The sequence below is a fragment of the Nicotiana tomentosiformis genome, chromosome 2, assembly GCF_000390325.3.
Source record: "Nicotiana tomentosiformis chromosome 2, ASM39032v3, whole genome shotgun sequence".
NCBI classification, from domain to species: domain Eukaryota; kingdom Viridiplantae; phylum Streptophyta; class Magnoliopsida; order Solanales; family Solanaceae; genus Nicotiana; species Nicotiana tomentosiformis.
In genome coordinates, this window is record NC_090813.1 from 140,668,188 (window position 1) to 140,676,446 (window position 8,259).

The 8,259-nt window shown below is 34.4% G+C and overlaps 1 long non-coding RNA gene across 3 annotated transcripts; it reads right to left on the reverse strand.

The window, feature by feature from the left end:
* Nucleotides 1-4,982: 4,982 nt before the first annotated feature.
* On the reverse strand, nt 4,983-8,019 carry LOC138905454 (uncharacterized). Of its 3 annotated transcripts, none has more exons than XR_011413549.1 (4): nt 7,910-8,019; nt 7,721-7,822; nt 6,256-6,629; nt 4,983-5,294 (listed from the first exon to the last, which is right to left on the reverse strand). It is a non-coding gene; the product is annotated as an uncharacterized lncRNA (long non-coding RNA). The 3 variants fall into 3 exon arrangements; XR_011413548.1 differs by having other exon boundaries at nt 6,256-6,646; XR_011413550.1 differs by lacking the exon at nt 6,256-6,629.
* Between the last annotated feature and the right edge of the window lie 240 nt (nt 8,020-8,259).

The window sequence follows — 8,259 nt, forward strand, 5'->3', positions numbered from 1 at the left end:
TAACGCTATTCGGTTGTATATGGTTTTACTTGACTAGTTGACTTGCCAAAAAGGGGAAATAAATTGAAGTATTTTGGTAAATATCGATAGTACAGTGCATGTCTTATGGTAAGACAACTATTAATTGCTTCTGTATCTTGATTGATCATGGATTATGATGACTGCTTGAAATGCTGATTGGTGTAATATCATTGTACTGAACATCTGTTATTTATGGGAGAATGGTGTACTAAGCTATGATAGGTTTAGACTAGTGAATATCATACAATCTTTTACTATGACTGTCCTTTTATGCATTGCCTGGTTTGACTGGTTGAGAGCTAAAAAGAGATAAGAAAGTACCCAAATACTTGCATTTAGGTGCCTAAAGGTTTGACATATTTTATCTATTGCAACTTTTTCTCCCAACATTTGTTGATGTGTAGCATGTAAAATTGCTTTCAAGCTTCAATGCAATGTACATTTAATTTTCTTGTAACTAGCCGCTTCTGTCCTTTATTTAATTCTTGAAATTGAAATTTTTGTTCTGCATAATTTAGATGGGCGGTTGCAGCCAAGATCCAGCTGAAGATGTATGGTCAATGCCAAATTGGCCTCTACATGTAGAAAAAATATTTGTTGATTCATTGGTTGAGGAAATGAAATACCAACTGGATGTGATCCCAACTAGTTTCAATGATCACACATGGAATAAAAGTGTCAGTGATTTCAATCAATGCAGCGGTTTGAATTTTGACAAGGCAGAGTTGAAGAAACATGTGTCTATTTTGCGAAAACGCTATCGGATTGTGAAACCACTTTACAAACATGGTGGATTTGGTTTGGATAATCGGAGAAAGATGGTTGACGTTGATGATCGCGTGTGGGCTGAGTACATTGAGGTTTTGCCTTTTAAGTTCCATTTTATCACTGCTTCATCCAATATTTTATATCAGTTTCCTAGTGAAATAATCTTTTTGTAGGTACATCCTCAGTTAATACCGTACACACTGAAATTTTAACAATCCTAAATTCAAAACGAATTTATTAGGAGTTTATTAGAGTTACTTGTTGGCTACTCCATCCAAACCATAATTCATGCCTATAAATAAGGCTACATATGCCCTTCAAAGACGGTCTCAGCAATTCCATAAACTTTCGAAATATGCACAAAAAGATCAAATATGTCTTGCTCAAAGTCCTACGTTCGAGAAATATGCCGCTAACACCCTCGAATCATGTAGAACAAATCAGAGGGAAGAATCAAAGGATAAACAGAGTTGTAACCCGCAATGTTTATCAATAAAATCTTTTTTTCTTTATTGTTGTTTGTGATTGCAGTTTTATTTTTCTCTGAATTTATTGCAAACAAATACCATATAGAAAAGCTACTGGGGAATTTGCTGTTTCTTCTACTGGATACAGGCTCCACAACACCAATCCTGGAACAGACACAAGCAACTCAGGTGACAATAGTGTTGGTCCTGATAATTCAAAAGAAGGCAACACTGAATGATGATGATCCATATTCAACAGCTAATTCTGTTGTGGCTCTGAACAACAAGCCAGGAGTTAATTGGGAGTCTATATAAAGCTGCTGTGGACTTGTCAGAAAATCCAATCTGGAGGAAAACTTTTGTGACAATGAAACTGGAGAAAAGTTTGGGCTGGTTGAAGGCCATGATTCCTAGAAAGACATGAATTTAACAGGCTTTTCTCTTGTTTGAGTAGGTGGAGCGCTGGGGTTTTTGTATCTTATTGTGGCGGGCATTATAACTTATAAGTTGGGTGATCTTTGGTCCTTTTAGTTTTAGCTAGAAGAAATAGAAAAGAGTGCAAGTTCTATGCTCTAACGGTTAGTCAAAGGCATTATATGCTCTGTATTTATGCATTACTTACTATCCAGCATTCATTTATAATCGGTTTCTGCATTGCAGTTATTTCAACAACTTTTGACACCCATTTGAGATTTATGGTTGTTTGGAATAATCTTACAAGGTTTGAACACGTGAACTAGGATAACAAACTGTTTAACTCAAAGACATCCCTGATATAGCTCACTGGTTTTTGAGCTTGGCCAGAGTACTGTGTAGCTCAAATATATATTGGCTAGCAGTCGACCGATTGAACTGGTGAAATAGAATAATTCAATATTATAGAGTTAAAAAATGGTTTTATATACAATGCTTACTTCTTGTGGCACTCTATAACTATCTAGAGTAGAGTTAATTGTATAACGTGTCTCTCCTAAGTCATAAGAATGGTCATGACGTGACAACCTCGATGAATGATCGATCATTAAAAACTAGATGTTGTAGTCGTTGCTGCAATATTAAATCGAAATCATCTCTGCTATTCACAACGCTAAGCTAAACATAGCGATTTTCAACTCCAAATGCAGCATCTTTTCGACCAATGATATTTGCTGCCCGCATCACATTATATTGTAGCAGTCCTTATCTTCTTTCGCTTCACATTTTAACCACGCAAAAGCTGCAAAAAAAGATGAAAAAATGGGTAAGTTGGATTTAGTTTGTAGTGAACTTATTGATTGACTTGACAAAATAGGCGGTAGAGAATTTAAATTGTCTGGTGGCCTAACTTGTTTTGAAAATACACAATATTGCGAGGGGAGTTACGTTGTTCCATTGAGAAGCGTTTTGACGTGGACAAGATTTCAGTTAGCTTTTCCTATCGAGGTTTGCAAATCGGAACATTTCTCTTCTATCACACCGTTTAAGAGCTTTAAAGCTCTCAACTGAGTTTCACCCGGAACACCATAAGTGTTTAAATCTATGTATTCCACCATTCTTTCATAGACAGCTTCGTCTTTGACTCAGAGGCGGAGCCAAACATTTGAAGCTTATGGGTTCGGGATTCTAATTATTTTTAAGTTACTGAGTTTTATATTAATAATTTGTACATGTTTTAATGAATTTCATCAAACAAATATAGAGTTTGAACCAAAGCTACTGGGTTGGGTCGAACCCATAACTCGCTCTCTAGCTCCGCCCCAGCTTTGACTATGGCCCATCTCTCTCTATATATATATATAAGAGGAAAATTAGAGCCATTAATTACTATATGAAAACAAATCATTATTAGAACATAAACATGAGTGATATAATTAGTTATGTTGTTACCCAAATCTGCTACCGGCATGACCAGTGAGCTTACAAAGTGTAAATAACATGAGGTCTTCATTTAAAGGGGCCGGAATTGTCGTGTAATGTGGACAACAGTAAGCTAAATCATAAACATGCCTTGCCAATTTGCATGGAAGGATTCAGGATTTTGAATTCGTGGGTGCTTAACTTTTCTTGACGTACAATTACTACCAATCACATAATATAAGTGTATAACTATTTGAATATGACGGTCAAAAAAGTTAATAAAAGCTCGTATTAATATTATAAACGCGTGTAACAAAATATGCAATTGGCGAGAATTTTTTTAACTTTAGAGGAACTATTTGTTTTTAGAAGGGTCGAACTTTGGAGTTTCTTTCTTTTTTTGTTATAGAGAATTACTAGGTAAAATACAAAAGGAGAAATTTTATAAAAAAGGGGGAAGATAAAATAAAATTCAAGGAAAAAGTAGTCTGGAATGGAAATAAATAAAGTAGTAGTATTGAATAAAAAATGAGCTACTGGATAAAAATTTAAAAAGGAGACGTAAATGGGGTAAAGTAATAAAGTAAAATTGAGCCTGGTATGAGTGAGTTTCCAACTCCCACCCCCTCACACTACCAAAGCACCCATCAACCTTTTTGTTTACTTGGTGCTTCCTGATTTAATATATCAAACGCCTCAAATTTTCTATACAGCTAATACAGACCATATGGTAAGGTTTAACACCTAAATTTAATATGTAGATCCGCTCATGTCTTTTGGTGTGTATCTGGATTGTTTGGAGAAGTTACAAACTCAATGAATTTCCCACATTTCTTGCTTGTTTTGTTTTCCATGCGGATGTATCGCCAAAAGCTCCGTTTGTGATTTGTAAACAGGGTAGTAAGAAGCCGAAGAAACAACTTTGCTAAGTAATCTTGAAGATAAATAGGATTATGAAAGAGCGTAAATCGCTGCATTAAGAAGCTGAGTTGAGCCAGGACCAAATAGGCAAATACTCCCTCTATATATATATATATATATATATATATATATATATATATATATATATATATTGGATGTGTTTGCATTTCCTACTTGTGGATTTCATTAATTCTCCAACTGCTTAGAGATGAGAGAACTATCCTCAAATTCGCATATCCCTTACTATGCCACCTGGTAAACATCATTTTGCTTCCAGAATGGCTCTAAAAACATTGGATTCCCACTGCAAAAAAGTAAAATAAAATAAAATAGAAATTAAGAGTGAGCAACTGTAAATCATTTGTGCCATTTAATTATGACTAACTGTACGTATTGCACCCCAATTTAAACGGGTTTTAGTAGAAGTGCAACATATTGGTGATTCCTAAGTAACGTAGGAGTCGTCACCCTACAGTATGTAGTCTTAATTTCTGGTGAAGTTGGTGACATTGGGATCAAGTGCTGTAGAATCACTACAAAAAAAAAAGTTAAATTTGCGGAGGTTTTATTTACATATTGCGGCGGTCAGAAACCTCCGCAATATGTTGTTACGGCAGTTTCCAAAACCCCCGCAATAATGTTCGCCGCAATCAATTTGCGGTTTTTTTTTGGGAGAACGCCGTTATCATATAACGGCGGGTATTTAACGTCGGTCTAACCTCCGCAATTCGATAATTTGACTTTGTAAGAACACACGTATAAAAAAATTAGCGACAGTCAAAACTCCTATAATATTTTTATTTAACCCCCGCAAATTTTAACACAATATTATTATACATTAAATTGCGGCAGTTATAACCTTCACTATTCATTAATTTTTTTTTTTTTGGCAATTGTTATACCCATAACTGATCCGATTTCAATTATGGTAATATAATGAAGCATCATCAGATTATATAAATTGCTTACTAGAATCAAATAACATCAATATATTAATAAACCATAAAATACATTAAAGTAAATTATCATTAGTCTCAAAGACTTTTTTTAAACACAACTACTCCATCCATTAAACACAAAACATCAGTATTATAGTTAGTTTTAAAACCAACTTTAAACAGAATATCTACTGCAACTATAATGGACAAAAGATCTACTATGACCATTCAATCGAGAATGATACATTTGCAAGCAACTTCAATGGTTGTCGTTAGGATTATTTCCACCAGATGATCTTCTTACATCCATGGGTGAAATGGATCCGCTAGCCGCATCACTTAGCTAAAAAATAAAAATAAAATATAATTAACGAAAAGTACCTCAACAATATCATAATTAATAGTCACTTAGCTTCAGTCAAGTATCAGTAACTTTTATGATCCGAATACGTAGTACATTAATGACCAAAGCCATCATTGACTCTTTATCAAACTCTCTCAGCTTCTTCCAATATCCCATAATTCATTAATTTTCCACTGGCCCAAATTAAATCAAAACTTGAAATGAGTTTGCAGAAGTTCAGGAAATGGCTAAAGAGATTTGACACAGACAGAGATGGGAAGATAAGCAAAGAAAAAGTCCGAGACGCCGTCCGAGCCAACGGTGGCTGGTTCAGCAGGCTAAAAGGCAGCCACGGTATAAAAATTACAGACGCTAATGGCGATGGATTTATTGATGAGAATGAATTCAGAAACCTTACTGAATTTGCACAGAGGAATTTAGGTGTTAGAATTATCTAAGAAAAATATATGAGCTTCCAGCTCTAATATGGAATACAATACTAATATAATATTGTATGTAGGTACAGAAATACTTAGATATACTAAATCATTCTTATTTATATGCTATTTTGCTATTTCTTCCTTCCTATATATTGTAGATATACATGCATTCCTTCTCATGTTCTATATGTATGCAAATTATGGTTTGTTGTATGCTCCATATATCTATCCTAGCTCAAAATCATCAATTGTAGAAGAAGAAGCTCAAAACTTTAAATCAAAACCTCACAAAAACTTAATATTTGGAGAGAGCAGCAGCTAAGCACAAGCTGAAAGTGAAAAAAAAAAGCACACTGACAACAAAATGAGAATGCATGTGTAGATATAGGAGTGAAGAAAGTGAGAAAAAGAGTCAAACACCACATAACACAAAAGTTTTCTTCTTTCTCAATTCAGAGTCACATTTGGACTGATCAATCACACTTTCAAAATTAAATGAGAAAGTTATGAACTTTTCTTACCGTTGAATGAGGAGGAGAAACAAAGATCCCTGCAAATTCTTCAGGTATCCTCCCTTCTTTTATTATCATATATGCCTTAAAAGCATTCATCATTTAGGTGTTAACATTCATCATTTTTCTGTAGTTCTCTTGGCTTTGATTGCGAGCATTCAACATTTGATTGTACTTCTCTTGGTATTGGGAAGAACATGAACCGTTATTATAACTTGAAGCATTCAAATCACTATAACGAGGTCTTGTTTGTCTAAAAGCTCTGCCAGGAACAACTCTTAATCCCAAGTACTTTACCCTTCCAGAGTGTTCTTTTCCCAGCACCTTACCAACGATATCATTTGGCGAAATTTCAGACTCATCCACGGTGCTTTGGCTCAATGCTAGTTTAATTTTTTTCCTAAATACATTACACACCAAAAGTCAGTGTCCTACCTTCAATCAGTGATTGATAAGTTATTAAAAAAGAAAAACAAGAGAAGAATATCTTTTTCTTTTATATCAATTACAACAGCAAATTTATCATACTTACCAGCTTCTCATGACTAAACTCTTAAATTAGCAACATATAAGATGTTTACTGAAAATTTTAACTCACTTCAGTAGAGTGGAGGCAAACTTATCAACAAGGAAGAGGCCCAACTCAGGTTCTATTTTACTAAATCACATGCTTATATGTTCATAACATCACATGTTGAGCTTTTCGGAAGAAAATCACTAGTACAAAAATAATAGAAGACCCAAAATTTAAGAGCAATAAGAAAATAAAATACTGAAGAAAATAAAGAAAAAAGATAAAGAAGAACAAGGGGTCCATAAATTGGCTGCATTGGCCGAATGTCCCATTCCAATTGGAAAAGGAAAACAAAAATGGCCAGCTTTCTTGGGTCGGTTAGTCCTTGGAAAAATCTGCATCCAATGAGCTATATTGCCCATCCAGTTTGTTAGTAGTCAGTTCTGAAGGGCAGACATCATTTTGTTTCTTCATCAAAACATAGCAAGTGAACTACTTGGTAAAGTACCTATCTACCTGGAACCTACATAAATATCTTGTTTCTTCCCCAGATGGCAATCAGATTTTGGTTCGTTGGTTCAATAATAAGCTATGGATCCGACTAACACCAGCAACTCATCATTTATTCACTCAATCCTGGTAACCATTTCATCTTAAAATATAAAGAATATATCACATAATAACATCATCGAGGCTATTATTTGACGAAATTTCCTTTCTTCACCCAAATATTCAGATGTGGATAAAACGTGGATTAATACTGAAAGCACCGTACCCGAGCATGAACAGCTTTCATGTCAAAATCAATTGGAAAGGTTTACTTTCTTATCATTTCTGACTTTCGTAGAGGAATCCAAGCACCGTACCCGCATATTGCTTGTTACAACATATTTTATAACCAATCACTGATTACTACGTACTAAATGATTGCAAATTTGATGGAAGAAATTAAAAACTTACACATATCTCTTTGGCCGCCTCATTAACATATGATCCATTTTCATTCCTATGTGTAGCGAGATAAAGCTGTCCTCGTCCAGGCTTTTGTCCAGTCTCAGCCATCTATAAATGAAAAAGTTAAAGTCGCATTAACTTAACTAACTAAGAATAGTTGCTAGTTTAATTAAAGTATTCAAAATGAATCAATACCATTTCAGCCCTTCTTCTGGAGTTAGGTTTGGAGCCACCGATATGTGAAACAATTTGTTTTTTCCGAATTTCAGCATTTCTTTTACAAGTTTCCGTACAAAAAGATACCATGAATTACACATACTTGCCTATTATATACTTGTAAAACCATAAGATCTTTTTAACAAAAGAACAAAGGCACAAATGGTGCCAAGAGCTCTTTTATTTAACAAAATCATAATAGCTCTTTTGTTTGTAGAACAACTTCCATTTTAGTTAGATACATCCTCTTTTTACAGAATAATAATAGGTACGAAGCAACCTCTTATGGAACCTTTGAAGGTTCAACCTCTTATACAAATAAATATATA